General features: G+C 42.6%; 2 pseudogenes; both read left to right on the forward strand.

Moving 5' to 3' along the window:
- The first annotated feature begins 3,821 nt into the window (after positions 1–3,821).
- Positions 3,822–3,927, forward strand: LOC137808877 (small nucleolar RNA R71; annotated as a pseudogene).
- A 5,588-nt stretch (positions 3,928–9,515) lies between these two features.
- On the forward strand, positions 9,516–24,849 carry LOC150028730 (uncharacterized; annotated as a pseudogene).
- Positions 24,850–25,439: the final 590 nt, after the last annotated feature.

Below are 25,439 nucleotides of genomic sequence, written 5' to 3' on the forward strand. Positions count from 1 at the left end.
TAATTGTTTCAATTGGAAAAATAAGGATTAGTTTCAAGTCTATTCCTAGCACTCAAATATGTTAAGTATTGTTGTTTAGGTCCGAACCCTAAAAATACCTCCCGGTCAGATTTAAGATTCTCAATTTGTCACGGAAAATTAAAAGTAAAACAACAATACCAATAATCAATCAAGAACTGAATATTAATATATAAAATATCACCTCAATACATAAGAGTTTGAGCAGATTACTCTCAATCCCAAAGGGTAGAATTAGCCACGCATACTTCTATCACCTTCCATTCTCCCAATTGGGTTACAACTCACTCTATGGTGTTTTCCTCTCAATCTGGCACACTAAGGTTGAGCCTCTAGCCCTCTATTTATCCTAGTTTTCTAGGGTTAGGTTGTTTATTGTGTCGCGCTAATGGGCTAAATGATAAAACATAAAAAAAAGCCCAATCTTCCTTTGCATCTTTTTCCATTCTGGGACCTTCTATCTTTATCTTTTTAGCTCAAATCATTCATCTTTAATCCAAATCTCCAATCTTCCTTAGAAATCTGCAATTAACACCAAATTTGGGAATAAAATACTCTTATTCAAATAAAGATCATAAAAAATGTAAAAAGGTATAAATTCATAAATTAGGGATTATTTTATATGTAAATTAGCAATAAATCCTCATAAGTGCCTATATTTTAATATGAAATATTACTAAAATTAGACACTTATCACTCTCCCCAACTTAGAATCTTGCTTGTCCTCAAGCAAAGTAAATGAATATATTTGAATTTAAATATCAAATAGCTTAATTCACTAAACAACAGATCAAATTAGAAACTTATGATGTTTCCAAATTCAAATATAAAAAATTATAGACACAATCAATTTCCAGGATCAAATCAAAACAAATAAATGACAATTCAATTCATCAAGGAATATCTTCTCATATGCTCACAGGTAAGTGTTTCTCTATATTTTCACTGAATCATAACAAATCACAATTGCTTTTCATTTCATCTTCAAATCACAAACATATTAGAAACATGAATCTTGAGGTCTTTTCCAGGGTTGTAATGAGGCTGGGCTTCCAAAAAATATTGGTTTTTCTTAGATAACAAAATGCACATCTTAAAGAAGAAGAACATACCTACAATTCAATTATAGAGAACATATATGTTATCTAGTTATCACTTTCTTTCGATGTCACCTTTTTCCCCATTTTCTTTCTTTTCATGATTTTCATGAATTTTTTATCTTTTTTTTTATTTCTTTTTCTTCTTCTATTTCTCTTTTTTTTTTCAATAATAGGAAAAGATTCTTCCTATTTTCAACTTTTTGAACTTTCAAAATCAGAACCAACCATTCCCTTTTCTATATGTATTGCATCTATATTCTCCTTCCTTAGACATGCTAAAGGGTAGAAAATTATATCAATAAAGGTTAAGGTGCAATATTAACAAAAAATTTCTTAGCCCAAAGGGGATATACAAAAATGGAATTCTAATATAAAGGTTGGCTTTTTGGCCCTGGCTCCTAATTAACACAAACAAATGCCTCAATCATCTTCATGCTCTTTTATGATGCAACAAAAATAAAAATTAAGCAACCACAACTGTCAAATCATCAGTAAAACTCTCAAAACTGTTTAAGGTTCACACACTCACTTGGTTTAAATGGTCTCATTCCTTTTTGTCTTGTCATTATCTGTCCTAATCAATCATCCTGTTAAATTTTCATGTATCATAATTTTAACTACATTTGAATAGGGATTCAATCATATTTTCTTTTCTAACCTGTGTCTAATTCATCTCACTACTTAATATTTAAACACAAATTCTTTTTTCCACAATTCAAAATTAATATTCTAGTTCTTTTTAATTTGAAAAAAATAAACTAGAAAACAAACAAATTAAAACTGAAATTTAGTCAAGAAAGATAATTCAAGACTTAAAATTACCAAACTAATAAAACAGGAAATTTATTCAAAATAAGCAATAAAAACAAACCAAACAAATAAGCAAATAAACAAAAAACAAAATAACCGAAAAATAAAATAAATAAAATAAGAAAAAATCCAAATAACTGAAAAGAAAAGAGAATTAGAGAGATAAAACCATATTTTTGTTCAATCCTCTATTCTTAAGAAGTCATCCAGCATTTTGTTAAAATTTTTATCTACAGTCTTGCTTCGTTTGCTGGATCTGCCCCCCTGAATAATAGAATCTGTCCCCAGGTCAAAAATACATAACCTGCAAAATGATTAGGAGGCATATAAGATTTTTTTATTATTATTCTTATTTACTTTTCTTTTTTATTTTTTATTTTAAATAAAATCAGCAAAGGTAATAAAACAACATAAAACTAAAATGTGGACTGGGTTGCCTCCCAGTAAGCGCTCGTTTAACGTCATCTAGCTTGACGCCTGTTTATTTCAAGGTGGAATATCTCTGTGATCCATCCTTCTGTACACATTCTTCCCCTGCATTAAAATTTTTAAGACCATTAAAAAGATTTAAAGTTACCTCCTCATCTTGAGTTCTAACTTGAAGTTCTCCTTTGTCGACATCAACTATGATTCTAGCAGTCTTCATAAAGGGTCTTCCAAGTATCAAGGGAACCTCCTCATCTTCTTTCATGTCCATCACAACAAAATTCACAGGAAATATGAATTTATCCACCTTGACGAGAACATCTTCAACCACACCATATGGATACTTGGTTACTTGATCAGCTAACTTTAAAGTCATCTTGGTGGGTTTAATCTCCAAATCACCTATTTTCTTCAGCATTGCCAAAGGAATTATATTTACGTTTGCTCCCAAATCCAATAAAGCATTGGCTACTAATAAAGCACCTATAGACACGGGAAGGTTAAAACTCCCTGGGTCCTTGAATTTTTTAGGCAAGCCTTTTTGAATAATGACACTGTATCTATCCTCCAGCTCTATATTTTTTTTCTTCAATATAGCTCCTATTCTTTCAAAATCTTTCAAATGTTGAATCTTGCTTCAAATTTCCTGCAAAATAATTTTTAGGGAGCAATTTATTAAAGAATTTTCTTTCCTTCTCGCTTTTTGAAGGAGAATGAGGATATGATAAATCTTTTTCAAAAACTCCTCTCTCCTTATTTTCACTTTTCTTCTTTATTTTTTCCTCCTCACCTCTCTCTTTCTCATCTCTCTTCCACTCTATCTCATCTTTTTCTTCTTTTTCAGCCACTACATTATCGCAATGCTCTTTTGAATTGGTTTGCCTATTGACTGAAAACTGGCCACTTTGTTCCTCCACAATTTGTGAAATTTGTTTGGTCAGCGGTCTCATCTGGATCTCTATACTCCTAATCATGGCCATGCTATTGTCCTGCGCTCTCACAATATTGTCCTGCGCGCTCACAATCTTTGTCAGAGCGTCTTCAACTTTATTCATTCTTTCAAGCATGGATGGATCCTCAACTTCAGGTGAATTGTTCTGATAAAAACAGTGACCATTAGGATGAACACCTCCACAAAAATCACACCTGATTGACTGACTTTGGCTTTGAGATGAATGAACAACATATAATTGTTGGGGCAATTTAGCCATTTGTGCAGTTAGTTGCTTAATCTGTTGTGTCAGAATCTTATTTTTAGCCAAGAGTGCATTTTCTAACAACCCTTTATTCTGAAGATCTTGTCCATCATGTTGGGCTTTATAATCAGTTGATGCCAATGCATCAATAATTATTGTCGCTTGTTCTACATCAAGGGCCATTATTGTGCCACCAGCTGCAGCATCTAGGAGCATCTTTATGTCAGATCTAAGACCATTCAGGAATATGCTCAGTTGAGAAATATCTTCAAACCCATGATTTGGGCATTTTCTCAATATCATCTTAAATCTTTCCCATGTATCACAAAAGACTTCATTTGCTCCTTGTCTGAACATAGAGATTTCAGACTTTGCTTTGATGTAGCGAGAAATTGGAAAAAATCTTTGCAAAATTTTTTCCTCTACATCCTTCCAGCTAGTGAGGCTCTGATTTGGAAGTGATTTGAGCCATTCCTTAGCCTTTTCTGCCAATGAAAAAGAAAACAAGCGCATATAAACATTTTCAAGATCACCTGATTGAAAACCCATTGTTCCTACCAATTCATAAAATGTATCCAAATGTGAATATGGATCCTCATGTTCTATTGCTGTAAATTGATAGGCACGAATGAGAGTGAGAAAATCGGGATTTATTTCCAAGGCCTTGGTAGTAGTAGGTATTGCAATACTAGAAAAATGTCTTGGTCCTTGGTACATGACATAATCTCCAAGTGTCTTCTTAGTAGGTGGTGCTTGCTGTTCTGTCATGTTGCATGTTGCTTTCTTCCTAAAACATATTAGTGGAGAGAAAAAAAAGAGAACTTTTTTTTCTTTAAAAAGAATAAAATAAAATAAATTTGAAGATAAAAATAAAAACAAAATATGTAAAATAAAATAAATAAATAAATAAAACCAAAAAACAAAAATAAAACACTAAAATGACGTTAAGAGAAAATTAACAAAAATATTAAAAAAAAATATAGATAAAATAAAAACTAAAAACAGAATAAAAGAAAACTCTAAAAACAAAAAATAACGTACTAAAAAAATAAAAAATAAAATAAATACTAGAAATAAAATAAAATAAAATAAAGTTAAAAAAAAAATTGAAAACTATAATTGTAAACAACTAATATTCTAACTAACTAGCTTACGTAGAAATAAAAACTAAAACTAATAATAAAATATAATTAAAATAAATAAATAACAGTTACGTAAACATAAATAAAACTACCTAAACTAATCCTAAAAAAACTAGAATAAAATATAATAAAACAAAATCAAAATCAAAATCAAAACAAAATAAAATAAAAATAAACTAAATTAAATAACGTAAAGAAAAGAAAAAAAAATAATATAAAATCAACAACTTTCTTTTTTTTAAACAACAAATCTATTATACTAAAATCAAATCAAATCTAATTTTAATAAAATAAACAAAATCAAAACAAATAAAAAAAATAAAATATTTACAATATTTAGGAAATTATACTCAACAAATCAAATCTGATCCCGGCAACGGCGCCAAAAACTTGATGACTTTTTACGGCAGCACCGCGTTTGTCAAAAGTAATAATTGTCCCTAAGGACGGATATCGATCCCACAAGGAACAATGAATTATCGAGTACAATAATCGCTAAATATAAAAACAGAACAATTAAAAGAGTTTTGAATTAATTGTGTTGGCACTGATCAATAAGAAAACAAACAAAGAATTAGTTGTTTCAATTGGAAAAATAAGGATTAGTTTCATCTCTCTCACTCTCAAGTATTTTGATTAGCATGTCAATATTAAGTTCTTTGATTGAAATTGATGCCCGTATAAAAATCATTTATATCGATTCCTCGCATATAAAATCCTTAAGAATGTCCCCTAACTATCGATCCCTCGCATAATTATAAGAACAACTTAGAACGAAGCTCAGACGTTTAATAGCAATTAACATTTCAAGTCTATTCCTAGCACTCAAATATGTTAAGTATTGTTGTTTAGGTCCGAACCCTAAAAATACCTCCCGGTCAGATTTAGGATTCTCAATTTGTCACGGAAAATTAAAAGTAAAACAACAATACCAATAATCAATCAAGAACTGAATATTAATATATAAAATATCACCTCAATACATAAGAGTTTGAGCAGATTACTCTCAATCCCAAAGGGTAGAATTAGCCACGCATACTTCTATCACCTTCCATTCTCCCAATTGGGTTACAACTCACTCTATGGTGTTTTCCTCTTGATCCTGCCTGTTGACCGGAACGCTGGAAACTGCCTCGTCAAAGGATCGACGTGCGCACCGCTTCTCACCTCCGTTCCTCTTCGGGATCTATCTCAAGAACCTGCAAAGAAACAACACGGCGCCGCTGCGGTCGATCGCACTCCAACGCTCAAGTCAGTGACGGTATCACCAAAAACTAAGAGAACTAGAACCGTGCAAATCCTCTCTCACAGTCAGCTCTATCACTCGCAAGCGTAAAGTGTATGAACTGAACGTGCGTACCTCAGAAAGTTTGTTAAGAACTCTTATATACCTGGTGGCTTTCTCTCTCCTGGCAGTTACAGACTCGGACACGTGGCTCGCATCCAACTGTACACGTGCCATCATCTGGAGGCTCCCTGACTTGGCGCTGCTTCTACTCTCATTTTGGCTAAGTTACTTATGCATGGTACTGCCCAGTGCATAGCTAACTTAGGAGTGCGATCTCTACTGGAACTGGCGAGTTAGGGCCTTCATACACCTTCCCTGTGGTCTCGCCGGCCGCCTTCATAATCTGCTTCTCCTTCATCTTCGGCGATGTGCTCGCTCTGGCGATCTCCGACCGCTTGGTCGCCTGGGTCTACATCTGGCGACTTCATCTTCAACCTGGCGATCGCTTATTCTGGTAAGCTGGAAGTCGGAACACGCCAGCTTAACAACTGGCGACTACACGTGCCCCCCGACTTTCTTCCTTTATGCCAACCTGGCGCCTTGTCAACACGCCTATACCGTAGCAGGATGCCACGTCATCACACCCGACCACCAGGGCGGTACACCTCTCAATCTGGCACACTAAGGTTGAGCCTCTAGCCCTCTATTTATCCTAGTTTTCTAGGGTTAGGTTGTTTATTGTGTCGCGCTAATGGGCTAAATGATAAAACATAAAAAAAGCCCAATTTTCCTTTGCATCTTTTTCCATTCTGGGACCTTCTATCTTTATCTTTTTAGCTCAAATCATTCATCTTTAATCCAAATCTCCAATCTTCCTTAGAAATCTGCAATTAACACCAAATTTGGGAATAAAATACTCTTATTCAAATAAAGATCATAAAAAATGTAAAAAGGTATAAATTCATAAATTAGGGATTATTTTATATGTAAATTAGCAATAAATCCTCATAAGTGCCTATATTTTAATATGAAATATTACTAAAATTAGACACTTATCACACACTTTCTTTCTTCCCCTAGTTTTCTATGTGTCTTGAATATGCTTAGTTCACTTACTGGGAGGACTTCTTTTGTTTGACCTTGGATTTGGTGTTGTGGCCAATATTGCAATAGAGTCGGTGTTAACTTTGAATTCAAGAAGAGGGTAGTGTTTCATCTCAAAACGGTTGTGTATATTCTAGGTTCTGGTTTTTAATTAGTTATTCTATTGAGGTGTTATTGGGTTCTTAGGAATAATTTATTGTTCTCTTTTATTTTAGGTATAGTTATTTTTGGGCCAATAGTCAATTTAGTATAGTGGTTTTTAAAAAAATCAATTTGGTCCCTATGTTTTTTTAAACGTATGCAAAATGGTCCTTTCTGTTAAGTCGCACCAAACAGCGTCAACTGTTGCTTATGTGGCAAAGAGAAGGGGTTATGGGTTTAGTGTGACGTGTGAGGTGTAGTGACGTGGATGGTTACATTAGTTTAGTGAAAATTGAATTGGGATTAGGGTTTAGGGAATTTGAATTAGGGGTTACGAATTTTTAATTGCAATCAAGGTTGAGGGTTTCTGAGGTACGCTATTGTGAGATGCGATTTTGCGATTTGATCTCGTGGTTGGATTGTGAGGTGTGATCCTGTGGTGCAATCCCGAGCTCGTGAAGTGCGATTGTGTGGGGCAACGTTTGTGGAACCCGAAGGCATTATTGAGCGTGGTGCAATTTCGTGGGTGGTCGTTTCTAAGGTTAGAACTTTTTCACTTACTTTCAGAGTGGTTCTGTTTGTGATTACTTTGAGAGAACATTTACAAAGTAGTTTATGATTTAGGGTTCACCATGTGCAAGATTTTTCTATGTGTGGTCCAACATTTGGTTTCTGACATAACATGTGGTTCAACATTTTGTATGTGTATATTTATAGTTTATAGGGATAGCTTTTATAAAGTCCATATCATGGCAAAAGGTTACTTTCAGCTTGTGGTCCACCATAGTGGGACATTTTGTGATGCGAGATATGTTGGTGGTGATACATCAACATGGTCATGTGACGGTGATAGATGAAGTTACTTTAAAATACTTGACATCCTAAAGGAGATGAGGTTTTTAACAGTACAGGTATGGTATTCACGTGAAGGTTTTGGAAAATAGATTGGATGTTCTGGTTGATGATCGTGGTGCAACAGAAATGCTAAAAATTGCAAATACACATGGTGAAGTTCATTTATTTCAAGTGCATGTTGTTTCAGAGGCAGAAGTGTTGTTGACTTTAGGTGATGGTGTGGAAATCGAAGGTGTTGAAGGTAATGTTGAGGATGGTGGTGGTGTGGAACCCGAAGGTGTTGAATATAATGTTGAGGATGGTGGTGATGTGGAACCCGAAGGTGTTGAAGCTGATGTTGAGGATGGTGTTGGTGTTTGTTGAATCAAGTGTGTTCAAGTTTTGAAGAATCCAAATCCTTTGAGTTTGATGGAAGGCTGGATGTGCTTGCTGTTGCTGAGGTGCTTTAGAATAAGATCTGGGGTAGATTATATTTGTAATCCACTCTTTGTTGAATCTAAAGCTTAAGTGTTTTCAAATCTTTTAAGTTTAAAGTGTTTTTCAAACTAAGTGAAAAACAACCTGTTGTTTTATCGAAACAACCGATTGTTTTATACTTAGGTGTTTTTGAAAAAGTTTGAAAACTGTTTTGGATGCTTGACTTGTTGTCAAACCCAAACAACCGATTGATTCGCTATTTCAACCGATTGTTGGTTTGGAATCCTAACAGAAAAACAGTTTTGGTTGTTAAAAGAGCTTTAATTAATTTCATAACTGAATACGCTCCTGCTTTAATTGCTTTGACCAAGATTTGAATACAATAAATAGTTTGTTAATGTTTTATAGCAAACAACAAGACAGAAAAACAGATTAGAGTTTTCAAAGAGTTTTGAAAGCATTTTGTGTTTGAACTTGACCTTTGGTTATTTAAGAGAGAAGTGGAATAGGATTACTCTATATTGATTTCAGTTCATTCTGTAACAGTGTAATTCGTTCTATGATTTGTGTACATTCTGGTGTTGTAAAGCCAAGAAGGGTTGTGTGCTCTTGAGGTTGTCAATATCAACATTCTTGGTGGTGTATGTGCTGAGCCAAAGGAAGTGTGTGTCTTGAGGGGATCAAGGTCACTTCTTTGGTGGTGTGTGTATGTAATCTGAATTTGATTACCTAGTGGATTCCCCAGTGGTTTCTGGGAAACTGGATGTAGCTCTTGGGTTAAGAGTGAACCAGTATAAACTGTTTGTGTAATTCTCTCTCTCTCTCTTAAACTCTTTAATTTCAGTTGCTGTTATTTTACTGGTATAAACAACCGATTGTTTTTCTGCGAAACAACCGATTGTTTTTCTGTTGCTTTTCTGTTTTGAGCTTTGTTCTTGGCAAACTGAATTCCTAAATCTGGTTTCTTGCAGAGAATTTCATTCTATTCTAAAAAGTTTGCGAAAACCCCCTTTAAACCATTCACCTCCCCTCTAGTTTAAAGCCATACATTCTAATAGTGTGGACATTGGTGATCATCATGGTATGGAAGGTGTGGTTGAAGAAGATGATGAGGAGGACGAAGGTCATGGTGGTCAGGGTATTGGTGTGCTTATTCATGAAGATATGGAATGTGATAATGATGGTGGTTGTCCATTCAGGGAGGAACTTGAAATTAGTTAAAAATGATAATTCGAGAGTTTGGGTGTGTTGTATTGGAGCACAAGGACAATGTGAATGGTTTGCGTATTGTGGGTTCTTACCCTCAACAAGTTGTTGGCAGTTAAGAAAAGTAAATAATGTACATACCTGTACTAGGCAGTTTAAGATTGATTTGTTGAGCACTAAATGGTTGAGTGGGAGGTTGGAGAGTTCTTTAAGTTAGAATCCAAAATTGAGAAGTAATGATGTAAGGAATAAAGCTGTAAAAAAATGGAACACAAGTATAAGTAAGTCAAAAGCTCAATGGAAAATGACCATGACGTTGAAGAATCTCCATGGTTCATATCAAGAGCAGTACAAACGAATTTATGAGTATGCAAATGAGCTGATGCGTGCAAATCCGGGGTCTACAGTGAAAGTGAAAGTCGAAGACATGAATGGCTTAAAAGTTTTTAAGAGATTTTATGTGTGCTTAAAAGCCTGCAAGGATAGTTTTATATCATGTAAGTCCATAATTGCTTTGGATGGGTGCTTCTTGAAAGGCTTTTATGGTGGTGAATTGTTGACAGCAGTTGGGAGGGACCCAAATGATCAGATGCTACCACTAGCATATGTTGTGGTAGAGGTTGAATGCAAAGAATCTTGGAGCTGGTTTTTGCAGCTTTTAATTGAAGATGTTGGGGATGTAGATGTGATCCGATCGGTCATCGGTAGTCGATGACGTCAGCATCAGAGAACCACGTGGACCACTCGCAGGGTGACACGTGGACCAGGTGGCAGAGAGGTAGGGGGACGATCGCCAAGAGAGGTGATCGGTGGTCAGTAACCAAGTTACCACCGACAGATCAGGCGGCAGAGAGGTCGGGGGATAGATCACCCAGAATGGTGATCGGTGGTCAGTAGCCAAGTGACCACCAGCAGACCAGTTCCCAGACTCGCGCCTGGAGGCAGAGCGCGAGTAGCGAATAAACACTGATCAGTCATTGGGTGTACTGTCATCGGGGTCTCGTGTTACACGCAGTTAAATTGGGACTAAGGTTCCCAGCGAGAGCGTTACGCATGGACCTCGCATGAGCACACCTCAAGGAATCATGCACGAGAGTGGCCTGAGGGAACTAGTAAGCCAGTCGGTGATTGGTGATTCCCTCAACCCATTACGTGCGTGTCATCCTGAAGGGTAAGTCGCCTACGCAGAGAGTAACGTTTGGTGAGTGCGCCTAGACCAGCCACACCCGACGTTCTCCTAAGAGTATGCAATTTACCCAGATAAGAGAAGCATCCTAAGTTACTCCGCAAGGGCGTAACTTAGGCAGACAAAGAGAGGCGCTAGAGCCCTTCCAGTAAGTGACACGTGTGTGGTTAGATGTGAGTTGCAGGCCTCCACGTGTCATCATCTGAGAGGGGTGCGGTCCAGACAAAAGAGCACTCCGTACCGCTAAAGGTACAGACAGGCGCAACCAAGCGCAGACATGCGCAGACTCTCACGCTCCCCATCGCTGATTCTGAAGGTACGCTTTCTCTGAAAAGCATGACAGGGTTCTGACACATGCCAGAAAAGCATAACAAAATTCTGTTATGCCCAGAAGCAGGGAAAGAGAGATAAAAGGCAGAATCAGAGTGAGAGCAGGGGGAGAAAAAAGATAGACGAAAAACAGAGTGCAAGTTTTTTCTCACACACACATTACTAGTTTCCAGTTTCTGGTGGTTCTGTTGGACTAACTTGATCGTCGGAGTGCAAACGGCCGCTAGAGGCGCCGTCTGTGTGTTTTGCAGGTCACATTTGAAGACATCTGAAAGAAAGTTCAGAGGGTGATTCTTCAGGAGACGCAGTCGCGAAGACAGGGCAGAGAGTGCCACGAAGCGATTCCTCCACGTTTGAGTTGCCGGCAGGATCAAGATGTATGTCAAGGCGTCGCTTTCATGTCTGACCAACAAAAGGTATATTCTTTGCTGTCAATTATTGATTTTGTCTGTGTATAGTTTTCATTTAAATATTGTATATATTTAACTATTGCATATATTTTGACAAGGTTTGTTGTCTGCCATTCAAGAACTGATACCTGAGGCAGTGCAACGGTTCTGTGTTCGACACTTGTACTCAAACTTTAGAAAGAAATTCCCAGGAAAAAAATTAAAAACTTTAATGTGGAGGGCAGTTGGCAGCACATAACCCCAAGCATGGGAGAGGGAGATAAGGGCTATAAAGGAAGTCAATGACGAGGCTTTCAAACATCTCATTGCACTACCTCCCAGACAAGCATTCATACTTGTTCTTTTACTCATGTCAGATTTGAGAATTAAAGTTATCTTGTATAAGCTATCTGGTATAAGCTATTTGTTATAAGCTATCTCATATAAGGTATCTGGTATAAGGTATCTGCTATAAGCTATCTAATAAGGTATCTGCTATAAGGTATCTGCTATAAGCTATATGGTATAAGCTATCTGGCATAAGCTATCTGGCATAAGCTATCTGGTATAAGCTATCTGGTATAAGCTATATGGTATAAGCTATCTAGTATAAGTTATCTGGTATAAGCTATCCTAAATAAAAATGTGTAAAATCAGAATTTGGAATATTTGATGGTACCAATTGAAAACAGAGTAAATTCCTTGTTGTCCTTGTAATTGTAGAATACCAGCTAACCTTGTAAATAAGTGTATAGGAATAATAGGTGTCTACTCATGTCAGTACTAAAATCTAATGTTGTGTTGGTATCAAATTAGGCTAATTGAGATTCTGTTGTGCATGTCAGTCCAATCTTTGTTTAGGCTAAAGTTTGGTCCCAAAAGGTAGGCTGGAAGAGATTGGTTTAAAATTTTAATACTGATCCATATCTTCTTGCTTATGTTGTATAGGATTCGTTAGTACAAATAAGTTAGTTAGTTTATAAAGATGTCCAACTGTCCATTTGTACAATTGTCATTCTGTTGTAGCTGTTAGCTATTTCTAACAATAGCTAAGTGATGCTTAGTAGTAGTAGCACACAGGTCCTAAGTGGTGCAGAGTCTAAGATGGTATGTAGAGAATTTTTATGAAATCATTTATTTTCCTTTAGGGTTCTGGTTCGGATCAGGGTTCACATTCACTCCAAAATGTGACTCACTTGTCAACAATATCTGTGAAGGCTTTAATAGTGTGCTTGTAGTTGCACGTGCAAAACCTATCATTACCATGCTAGAAGATATAAGAACTTATATAATGCAAAGATGGGCAAATAATAGATTGAAAATTGCCTCATTTGAAGGATCAGTATGTCCAAAGATTTTAAGCAGGTTACAAAAGGAAGCATATCAAACTTGATCTTGGATACCCAGGTTAGATGACAACTGTACCGTCCCGCCCCTGGACGTTGACCAAAGTCAAAGTCAACGTCGGGGCCAAGGTCAACATGTGGTGAGACCATGCGAAGGGGTCAAAGAAAGGAAGTCAATAGAATAATTACACAAGGCGTCGCCAGGACAAGGCGTCGCCAAAGAAGGGGCGTCGCCTTAACATGGCGTCGCCGAGATAAGGCGTCGCCTAGACAAGGTGCCGCCAAGATACGGCGTCGCCAAACAAGCCACCGGTAGTGTCACTCCCCGATACCCGTGGGTAGGAAAGACCATGGAGGGAGTGACGCCATGGAGGCTTCGGGCCCGCCAAGTGCAGAAACAATGATAAAGTGAAGAGAAGGGTGGCTTCAAGGCCATAGTACTAGCGCCAGTGGAGAGCAATCTGACTCGCGAAGTGCCCATGTCACCCCAGAGAGGCCCTTGGGATAGATACGACTCATGAGAGGGTCACGCCCAGGGCTAACCGGGTGCAGGGTACGAGAGGAAGGTAGATACGCTCTCAAAGCGCGTGACTAGAGGTTTGGGGGCATGAGTTGGCACCCAAAAAGTCACCCCTTGCGCCAGATGCACTCCAAAGAAGGAGGACTCACACGACGAAATACCCCCAAGTTGGGTCACGGTGCTGTGAGGCCCTCCACGTGTAATAACAGCCAAGTCAGAACAGAAACATCCATTTGTCAGGTATAAGGTAGTTAAAGCTATTTAAAGGTAATTAAAGTTTGCGTTTCAAGCGTTTTAAGGTACTTTAAATGCTTTAGGCGGTTTAAACGTCTTAAAGGCGCTGAACGTTTCATAACCTTAAATGCGCTTTAAGACACTTTAAATGCTAGAGGCGTTTAAATAGAACCTTGGATGTTGGAAACGCGGTTGGAACTTGATGGAAACCAAGTAGAGGATGCTCAAGGCCATGAAGCCCAAGCCCAACAAGGGGCCCAAGCCCAACGAATTACTAGGAGCATGGCAAGAGCTTTGGGACAAGAGTATAATAAAATGGCTTTTCTTATTTCTTTTGTAGATTAGGGGTGTGAATGTAATAAAAAGGTGTAAGTAGTAAGGGAGTCTAGGGGGGAGTGTAGATAGGAACCTAGGGGGTGCCAATCTAGGAAGGAAAGTCACACTTCCTTCATTGTCTAGATTGGCGCCGAATTTCATTGCATTTGTGTGCCATTTAGCTTGCATTTTCAGCACCTCTAGGCTATAAATAAAGGTGCTTAGCTTGTACAATTCAGATTGGAATTTTATAGTAGAGAGACTATACTCAATTTTGGAGAGAATTTGTGAGTTTTGAGTCTTCCTCTTCTTTGCCTTATCTTGTGAGCTATGGTGAGCTTCAAGTGGTGGCACTCCATCACTTATCTTGGTTCAAGGTTCCAAGTGGCGTGAATGGCTTCTTCCAATTCTCAAAATCCAGCAAGCATCTTCTTCTATAAGTGTTCTTCTTCCCTTTTCTTCAATTTTCCATTCGGTAGTTTTGATTCCTAGAGTTTACTTCTTTTTCTACCGTTTAATTTTGTGTTTCCAGCATTGTGTTCTTAATTCTGTTTTGGTTCAATAGCTATCATTTAAATTCTGTCCAGTTTTAATTCTTGTTCTTCTTTCCTTTTGTTTTGATTCAAGTTGACAACACATGAACTTCCATATGAGTCTTGGTTGGTGCTTAGTTTTGGTGAGTTCTTGAATTTAGAACATTGATCCAATTCTAAAGTAAAGTGCCTTTCAAATCCAGCTCAAGTTGTTCCTAAGAATGTCAAGAATCATGTGTTCTTGTAGTTACATTCACATCAGAACTTTTGGCAAATTTTCCCAGAACACACTCTATTTGCTTTCTCGAGTCTTGAGGCTACGCACAAGGGACTAGAGAAAGGTTGTTTGCCAGAAGGAGAAAATATACACAGTTCCTTTTACCACCTTCAAAGTACCATTCTCGGTGCTCCGATACGGAGGTGCAGAGTTTTGGTGTTTCTTGCTAGCTGACTTGAGCGTCGGAGTGCAAACGGCCGCTAGGGCGCCCATTTGTCCTTCTTTGCAGGTATCCACAGATTACCAGAGGGAAGGTGTCCCTAGCTGACGGGCAAGGTTGCTCACAAGGATGTACCCAGGGCAACCGACCGGAACATTTGGCGGGTGGAGTCGGGATCGCAGTGGTTGCTCTCGGTCGACGACTCTTCCAATCAGCAAGGAAGTGGTGCAAGGATAGTCTTGGAGGGACCCAATGGTGTGCTGATTGAGCAAGCTCTGCGTTTTGCCTTTAAAGCGAGTAACAATCAGGCTGAGTACGAAGCACTGATCGCAGGGATGCTCCTGGCTAAGGAGATGGGTGCGCAAAACCTCTTGGTGAAGAGTGATTCACAACTGATCACGGGACAAGTGTCGGGTGAGTTCCAAGCAAAAGACCCACAAATGGCGGCGTATTTAAGGTACGTCCAGCTGCTGAAGGGAGCATTTAACGCTCTTGAGCTAATACATGTCCCACGAGAACAGAATGCCAGAGCTGACCTGCTTGCCAAGCTGGCCAGCTCAAGCAAGGGGGGCAGGCAGAGGACAGTAATTCAAGAGACGCTCAAAGCTCCGCGAAAATTCGTGGAAGATAACAGGGTGGATGTCGTCCATATTAGCACTGCGAGAGGGAGGCCAAGGAGTCATCGTTCCTTGACTCAAAATACAGTAAAGACACCCCATATCAGCACATACGCGGACACGCCCGAGGGAGGAAGGCATACGCAGATATATGCTTTAGCCGAAGGAGACACCTAAATGACACCATACAGACGGTATCTGGCGGATGGGGTTCTCCCAGCGGAACCAGAGGAGGGCAAGAAGATTAAGAGGAATGCTGCAAGATATACCCTAGTGGACGAAGTATTGTTCAGACACGGGTTCACCCACCCCATCCTGACGTGCGTAAGCGGCAACGAGTGCACCAGGATAATGGCGGAGCTCCACGAAGGTATCTGTGGGAGCTACGTGGGGGGAAGGTCTTTAGCTTCTAAAGTGGTACGCGCAGGTTTCTACTGGCCAACAGTGAAAGAGGATTGCGTGCGGCACGCCTAGCGTTGCAAGCAGTGTCAGAAGCACGCTGATTGGCACAAGGCGCCGCCAGAGGAGCTGAGATCCATATACAGCTCGTGGCCTTTCCATACGTGGGGGATTGACATCCTAGGTCCATTCCCCCTGGCGATAAGGCAGATGAAGTACCTAATCGTCACCATTGAATACTTCACCAAGTGGATAGAGGCGGAGCCCGTGACCCAGATTACTGCGCACAAGGTGCAACACTTTGTTTGGAAGAACATTGTGTGTCGCTTTGGCGTGCCTAGGCGGCTGGTGTCCGACAATGGCACACAGTTCGCTAGCCAACAATTGAGAAACCTGTGCGCAGAGGTAGGCATCAAGCAAGTGTTCGCATCAGTCGAACACCCCCAGACTAATGGGCAAGTAGAGTCAGCGAATAGAGTTTTGCTGAGAGGACTAAAGAGAAGGCTAGAAAAAGCTAAAGGGGCGTGGGCGGAGGAAGTGCCAAGGATTGTATGGGCATACCACACCACGCCCCAATCTTCCACCATGGAGACGCCTTTCAGCCTAGTATATGGGTCAGATGCGATGATCCCAGTTGAGATTCACGAAAGCTCGCCACGTTACCAGAATTTTGTGGCTGAAGAATCCAACGAAGAGAGGCGAGTGAATCTGGACTTACTGGACGAAGCCAGGGAAGAAGCAAGAATAAAGGCCGAGGCAGTGAAGAGAAGAGTGGAGCGACAATATAGCTCCAAGGTGAAGCCCCGACATTTCCAGGTTGGCGACTTAGTTATGAGGAAGGCTCACTCATATGAGCTAGAGAACAAATTGTCTCCCAAATGGACCAGACCCTTCAGAATCACCGAGGCTAAGGGGAATGGTTCGTACAACCTAGAAACTTTGGAAGGGGGCCCCATTCCGCGCAACTGGAATGCGACCAATTTGAAATTTTATTTTAGTTGAATTATGTAAGTGAACAACAATGTAACAATATTATCAAAGGGGACACTTTTTTTCCCTATCGGGGATTTTTAATGAGGTCACCCAAGTAAAAAACAAGTTCAAGAAAAACTTTGCCTCAGTTTTTTCTCTTTCCACTCGAAGTGTAAGATCAAGGGGTAAAGAGATAAAAGACAAAGACTCGAAGCGGCGTCAGGCGTCGCCAAACGTAGGCGTCGCCAAGAAGGGGGCGTCACCAAGCATAGGTGTTGCCAAGAAGGGGCATCGCCACGCATAGGCATCACCTAAACGAGACGTCGCCAACAGGAGATGCCGCCAGGATGGAACGTTGCCGAGATAAAGAGTCGCCAGCGTGAGGTGTCGCCAAAACGTAGGCATCGCCATATGGGAGTATAACTAGCCCCGACCATGGTGTTTTTAGACACCCTGAGGACGATACGGCGCTGCGGTAATATGCCTCTCCTCAGGCGTGGGCACCAAGCACTGAAGAGATAAGGGACCAGTCGCCTTGGTGTCTGAGACGCCCCATGGATGATACGGCGCTGTCATACAGGCCTCTCCGTGGGCGCCGGCACCAAAGCGCGACTTTGTCCCTAGTGTCAGACACGCAAAGGACACCCAGAGCAGGTCTCCCCTTAAGCGTGGACACTCAGTACAGGTAAAATAAACCCTCCCAAACACAACGGAGGGAACGCGCACAGCGTGGCAGAGGAAGCGAATGTAGACGAGAGTGCGCAAAAATAAAGGAGCGGCGTTTACAAAAACCAAAATAGGGCGCGAGAGTTAAGGTTACAGATAAAGTTTGAGATAAAGACGAATGAGACAAATGAGACAAACATGTATATGCCCTACGCTCGTATGAAAGTGCAATCAGGCCACCTTTCAGTGGCCTTTGGAGTCTGAATGGGAGGAGGACGAAGCCTCGTTCTCGGTCCTTAGCGCCTGGGCAAGCTGCGACCTCTGTTGCCGGTTTATCTTCGAACCTGCACCAAAGGAAACTAGCATGGTAAAGGCACCACAAGATAAGTCATGCAAAGATCTAGTAAAGATGAAGAATGGGAGGTTTTAAGGTAATCTCTTGTACATATATATTTCTCCAAGGCTTCGGCGTTGTACTCCAAACTAATCAAAGCGGCAGCGTCAAAGCCCCCCGCCTCAGCCAGGATCCGGCAAGCCACCTGGTCGTTCAAAGGTAGCCTGTTAAAAGGTTTGGACTTCAAGTCTCTCGTCTCTCTCACCCAGTACAGCGGTCCAGGGCGGAAGGCACGAGATCAGAACAACAAACTTTAAAAAATCTACCCTTCCACCCTGTGAAGGAGTTTTGGAAGGGAGTCAGGAGGACCCTACCGGGAACATTGCTGAGGGTCACCCAAAGGTTGTTCCTTTGCCTGTTCACCTCAAAGAAGTGAAGAAAGATGTCCAACGAAGGTGCGCACCCCAGAAAGCCAAAGAGTATGTCGAAGGCTTTGACGAAAGCCCAGCTATTAGGATACAACTGGGCTGGAGCAGCGTTAATCTCTGTCAGTAGTTCCCTCTCAAACCTGGAGAAGGGCAGGCGCACGCCGATGCTCTTGAAGACCACCTGGTAGAAGTAGAAGAAGGGGACCCCATCGTTGGCCCGTTCGTCTCCGCACACCGGCTCCCCTAAGGTGCAAGGGATCACGGTGATATCGTCATCATGCCTCTTCGCGAAGGCACGATGATCGTAGGAGCGCGGATCCCCCATGTGTTCCCTTATGGCCCTGGTAGAAAGTAAGCTAGAGCACTCGTCGAGGAGCTCGCGCGAGGCCCATGCGTAAAGGTCCTTGGGGTTGACTCTAGGGGGAGGAGGATGGGTAGACATGTCGGTACAAAGTATCAGTGAAGGAGCTGGAAGATCGAAGGAGAACAACGTGTTAGAAATGCGGAAGAAAAACGCCAACTAGAAAAAACGGAGGAGGAACTCTTTGTGAGGAAGAGGAGCGGTGCAAGGAGGGTGTGAAAACACAGAGATGATGAGTGCAGGCGCAATATTTCAAAGACCCAAATATTACAGTTGGAGCGCCAAACAACGCAAAAGAGAGCACCGTGCGATCTAGCCACGTGTCAGGGGATGGGAGGATGACCCTGGCGCCACTAGTTAACATTCAGAAAACGTCGCGTCGACATAATGCCCAAGGGTACGATGCGCCGTCGAAGATGGGAGCATCTTGTCAAAAGCTAAAAAAATGTCAAGATCAAATCAAGCAAGGGAACATCCCATCAGCCATATGGGAAATGCCACGTGGATGGTGCGGGCGAGACCCTAAGCTTTCCGCTACGGCAAGTGTCGCGCCCCCAGGCGTCGACCAGAGTCAAAGTCAAAGTCAATGCCAAAGCCAAAGTCAACAGATTGACCGCACCAGGCATCGCCAAGACCTTGAAGGCGTCGCCAGTATAAGACGCTGAAGGCGTCGCCAGTATAAGGCACCAGCGACATCGCCTCCCCGATACCCACAGGTAGGAAAGACTGTGGAGGGAGACGAAATTGCCAGAAGCCAAACAAGTGATCAGCGGCGTCGCCTCCCCGATACCCACAGGTAGGAAAGACTGGAGGGAGACAAAATTGCGAGAAGCCAAACAAGTCATCAGCGGCGTCGCCTCCCCGATACCCACAGGTAGGAAAGACTGTGGAGGGAGACAAAATTGCCAGAAGCCAAACAAGTCATCAGCGGCGTCGCCTCCCCGATACCCACAGGTAGGAAAGACTGTGGAGGGAGACGAGATTGTCAGAAGCCAAATGAGCCACCGGCAGGGTTACTCCCCGATACCCATGGGAAGGAAAGACCATGGAGGGAGTGACCCTATGGGGGGCTTCGAGCCTTCCCGGTGCTTGGCGTTTCTAGACACCCTAAGGACGATACGGTGCTGCTTTAGTAGGCCTCTCCTTAGGCGTGGGCGCCAAGCACCAAGAATTAAGGGACAGATCGCCTTGGTGTTTGATACACTCCATGGACGATACGGCGCTGTTAGACAGGCCTCTCCATGGGCGTGAGCACTGAAGTGAGACCTTGTCCCAAGTGTTTAGGCCTAGAGCAGGTCTCGAATTTTGCGTTTGCAGCAATGGCGGAGCGGCCAACGCCTTCACGAGGCAGAGGCCTCATAGATACGAAGGCTGAACAGGTTTTGAGGTGCACGTTAGAAGTGAGGGGTAAAAGAAAGAGGAGAGAAGGCTACGTGCTACCTAAGCGCCATATGTACAGGATCGCCCAATACAGCGAAAGAAACAGATAGAAGTACAGGTGAAGCAATTGAAGCATACAAGAATGAAGAACGAAGGTGAAGATATCAGCCAAATAATGCTTAACGCCTCAAAAGTATGCAAACGTTAATGTCAGTTACAAAACCCATTGTTCCAACAAAGTGCAAATGGTTCAAAATATTTACAAGGTTATCAAGAACAAAGAAAAAAGCACAAAGAGTAAAGGTGGAAGCTGTGAGTTTGCGGTTCAGTCGCCCAATTAGAGAGGCACAACTTTCCCGTCGACGACATGGTGGGTAGGGTCGCAGTTTGAAACATTGATTCCCGGGTTCTCACAAGACACCTGAACCAGAGCCTCTTGGAAGCCCTCGTTGAATAAGCCCGCCATCTCTCCGGTAAGCTCTTGGACTTCCCTCTCCAGCTCGGCGATCCTAGAGTCCTTGGACACCAGCTGTTTGTCCAAGAACTCCTTCTCCACCCGACGCTTATTGACTTCAACTTGGAGAAGGTTCAATGCTTCGACCTTCACCCCCAAGGCGCCCTCACTTTCAACCAGCTTCTGCCTCCAAGCAGCATTCAGTTCTTCAAGCTTTCTCTGCTGCTTTTCGGAGGAACGAGCCACCTCTTGGAGACCAATATTTTGGATTTGCTGGGAGGTAAGGTGGGCTAGCATGTCAACATACGCTTGCTCAACTTCATGCGCGTATGATTCAGCCCCCTCCTTACCCTCCTGAGCCAATTTCAGCGAAGCTTGGTGAGCTTCCTCCCTGAGCCCCCAAGTTTGCTTTTCCTGTTTTAGCGCCCCCATCTCTTGCTTCAGTTTTCGGAGGATCTCCTTCCCTTTGGCAGCACTTTGAGCCTGGGAGCGCCAATCGAGGGCTACCGCCAAGAACGCCGCCATATAGTAAGGCATGCCTCCTCCCCTATGAGGGCTTTCAGGCGACATCCCTTCATTGAACCCCTGTGCCAACTGCCTGTAGACAGGGGGGGGGGAATCAGTAGTTCGCGGGAGGAAGGAGCGGGAGCCGGCGCGGGAGGAACAGAGCCCAAAGCCGCAGCCACTTCAGACAGGGTTAGCGGCGGAGGAACCGACTCAGCCCCTTCATCTTGTTCCTCTTGGACTGCTTGGGTCGATGGCGACGTAGCGTTGGGAGGGTCATCCCTTAGAGAGTTCCTGCCACCGGGAGATGTGGCTGACATGGTAGGAACCCTCGCATGTCTCCTCTTTTTGAAGACCAGGGGACTACCTGAGTCTTCACTGTCAGAGTTTATCTCCAGCACCCTTTTTCCTTTGTCTGGGCGTGCTGGAGCATGTGTTGATGCGGCGGCCAGGGGGATCGCAGCAATGGGAGGAGGGGAGGTAGGAGTTTGGCAGGTTTGGGGAGAAGATGTTGGAGTCAGTAGGGAGGCGACGGGAGTTGAAGGAGTGGTGGGCGGCACGTCAAGAGCGACGGAATCCCCATCTCCTTTGGTGGATTTTTCCTTCTTCAGGAACTTGGCAAGTGCAAGGCGCCTTGAAGAAGCCATCACCGAACCTGCGAAAATCATAGCAAAGACTAATTCAGATAAGGCAGAACGGGAGCAGCAATCAAGCAATGCAGAGTAAGGTCATATAATCCCAGTGGTTCATACAATGCAATCACATTCAAATAAAACCAAGCAGAGTACAAGCAAGTTCTAGTGGGGGAAATCAAAAGCAAGTACCAAAATAGGTAGAGAGACCGTGGGCATTGAACTCGTTGGCAATGAGCTTGGCGGTGTCAAAGACCACCCCGAGCCCAGCCAAAGCCTTGCACACCTCCCTGTCAGCGGGAGCGAGATCATCCAAGGCCAGGGGCTTAGTCGATATGGGCTTTTCCGACCAGTACAAAGGGAAGCCCTCCAGTGCAGTGGGATCGAATTTGGTTGCACGCACCTTGAAGAACTTCCCTTTCCACCTATTGAATGAATTCTGGAAGAGGGAGAGGATAATGCGGCCGGCGACGCCAGAAAAGCTCATCCAGAGGCTTTTGCCCTGTTTCTTTACCTCAAAAAAGTGAAGAAAGACATCCACGGAGGAAGGGATGCCCAGATATCCACAAAGAATTTGAAAACCCCTCACGAACGCCCAGCTGTTGGGATGAAGCTGGGCAGGGGCGGTGTTGATTTCGGTGAGCAACTCCCGTTCGAAGGGAGTAAAGGGGAGACGCAGGCCCACTCTCTTGAATACCATTTGGTAAACGAAGAAGAAGGGGCTTCCCCCAGTAGCCCTTGCGTCCACACAAACGGGTTCCCCAGGCTTCACGCGACATACTAAGACGTGGGAATCATGAGTTTTGTGGAAGGCGTTGAAGTTATAGACCGTGGGGTCACCCCTGTGAGCCTCTACGTCTTTGACGGAGTTCAATGTAGAGCACTCCGCAAGGAGGTCATCGGAGGCCCATCGATTCTCCTCTTTGTAGGGGGACCCGGGGGGCAGAGGATCGGTAGTAGCTTTGTCTCGTGCCATCAGATCAAAAGCTGAAGAGTGAATAAAAAAGAAAGGGTTCAGCGAAAAGGGGTTGTTGAAGAAGAAAAAGGGGGAAAAGGAGAAACCCTAGGCAAACCCTACCCACGCGAGAAAAAGAAGAACGAGGGGAAACAAAGAAACACGCGAACAGCACGAGAACACAAGAAAGTAAACAGCCCCAGGCAGTTCATACATACATCACAGCAATGCAGTGAAGAAGGAGAGTCAGCAAGGGCAGAAAAACCGTACCTTTGAGTGTCGAAGTAGGGGAGGAGTGGAAGAGCGAAGGAGAGAACAGAGATTGCAGAGAGAGAGAGCTCGAAGGAGATGAACAGTGCGAAATGCGAAGAGAATGAATGAAACAGTGGTTTCGAGCACGAAGTTTGGGTAACTTAAACGTTACGAGGAGCGCGAGGGGCAATAGATGGTGACCGTTCGATGATGCCACGTGTCGTAGGATTAAGCGCTCGCTGGGAGCGCAAGGGACTTTTGATGATGACCGCGTGATGGGCCACGTGAGAGCGATTAAGCATGGCCCAAAAAGCATCACTTTTCCCGTCTCAGAGGATGTCCCATCAGCCATTAAGAACGTTTCAACGACTCAGGGAATGTCACGTCAATGGTTTGAGGAGTGTCGTGTTAGCAAGAATAACACATCATCAGGATGCCACATGGATGGTGTGGGCGAGGCCTTAGTCTTTCCGCTGAAGACAAGTCATCAGCTCAAGACTGGGGGGGCTTGTGTACCGTCCCGCCCCTGGGCGTTGACCAAAGTCAAAGTCAACGTCGGGGCCAAGGTCAACATGTGGTGAGACCATGCGAAGGGGTCAAAGAAAGGAAGTCAATAGAATAATTACACAAGGCGTCGCCAAAGAAGGGGCGTCGCCTTAACATGGCGTCGCCGAGATAAGGCGTCGCCTAGACAAGGTGCCGCCAAGATACGGCGTCGCCAAACAAGCCACCGGTAGTGTCACTCCCCGATACCCGTGGGTAGGAAAGACCATGGAGGGAGTGACGCCATGGAGGCTTCGGGCCCGCCAAGTGCAGAAACAATGATAAAGTGAAGAGAAGGGTGGCTTCAAGGCCATAGTACTAGCGCCAATGGAGAGCAATCTGACTCGCGAAGTGCCCATGTCACCCCAGAGAGGCCCTTGGGATAGATACGACTCATGAGAGGGTCACGCCAAGGGCTAACCGGGTGCAGCGTACGAGAGGAAGGTAGATACGCTCTCAAAGCGCGTGACTAGAGGTTTGGGGGCATGAGTTGGCATCCAAAAAGTCACCCCTTGCGCCAGATGCACTCCAAAGAAGGAGGACTCACACGACGAAATACCCCCAAGTTAGGTCACAATGCTGTGAGGCCCTCCACGTGGAATAACAGCCAAGTCAGAACAGAAACATCCATTTGTCAGGTATAAGGTAGTTAAAGCTATTTAAAGGTAATTAAAGTTTACGTTTCGAGCGTTTTAAGGTACTTTAAATGCTTTAGGCGGTTTAAACGTCTTAAAGGCGCTGAACGTTTCATAACCTTAAATGCGCTTTAAGACGCTTTAAATGCTAGAGGCGTTTAAATAGAACCTTGGATGTTGGAAACGCGGTTGGAACTTTTGGAAAATTTTCCCAGAACACACTCTAGTTGCTTGCTCGAGTCTTGAGGCTACGCACAAGGGACTAGAGAAAGGTTGTTTGCCAGAAGGAGAAAATATACACAATACACAGTTCCTTTTACCACCTTCAGAGTACCATTCTTGCTGCTCCGATACGGAGGTGCAGAGTTTTGGTATTTCTTGCTAGCTGACTTGAGCCTCGGAGTGCAAACGGCCGCTAGGGCGCCCATTTGTCCTTCTTTGCAGTTATCCACAGATTGCCAGAGGGAAGGTGTCCCTAGCTGACGGGCAAGGTTGCGCACAAAGACGTACCCAGGTCAACCGGCCGGAACAACAACATTGATACACTCTTTAAAAAAGTTAAGCAGGTTACTTGATACATATGTCTAACCAATTTCATCATCACAACTCTTCCGTAGATCATCTATTTGAATTGAGACATACCTCTACCATTGGAGAAAAGTTTACGGTTAACTTGGACATACATAACTGTAGTTGCCAAAAATGGATGTTGACTGGAATACCTTGTTGTCATGCACTTTCTGCAATGAAATTTGTCATTTTCGATCCAATCAACTTCATTTAATTTTGGTTCAAGAAGGAAATGTAAGAATTGATGGCTTAAACAAGAAGGGGGTGAATTATTTATCTAAGATTTTTGCAAATATTGATTTAAGAATGAACCTTTATCAAACAATCACAGATAAGAAATTAAGGAAAGCAATCAAACAATGATACAAAAACTATTTACATAATTTTAACCGATTGAAATTACGTTTTAATCGGTTGTTTATATCAGCAACAAAAGCAGAATTAAAACAAACAGTTATAAGCAGTTTTAGATAGAAAGATTTACACAACAAATTTTATACTAGTTCACTCAACCTTGAGCTACATCCAGAACTCAGAACAACCTCTGAGTTCCACTAGTAATCACTCACATATTACAACACCCAACCACAAAGAGGTGACCTTGAAAACCACAAGACCCACTCACCCTCTTTGCAACTACACACCTCAAGTCAGAACACCCTCTGACTGTGCAGGATTTCACACACACTTACAAGTTTATGAAAGTACAATAACAAGAATCATGAAAGGAATAAAAAACACCTGAGATTACACAAACCAGGAAGTCCTATGATCATTATGATCTTATATAGCCATAACCCTTGG

Source organism: Phaseolus vulgaris, chromosome 3 (assembly GCF_051622355.1).
Source record: "Phaseolus vulgaris cultivar YP4 chromosome 3, ASM5162235v1, whole genome shotgun sequence".
Taxonomy (NCBI): Eukaryota; Viridiplantae; Streptophyta; class Magnoliopsida; order Fabales; family Fabaceae; genus Phaseolus; species Phaseolus vulgaris.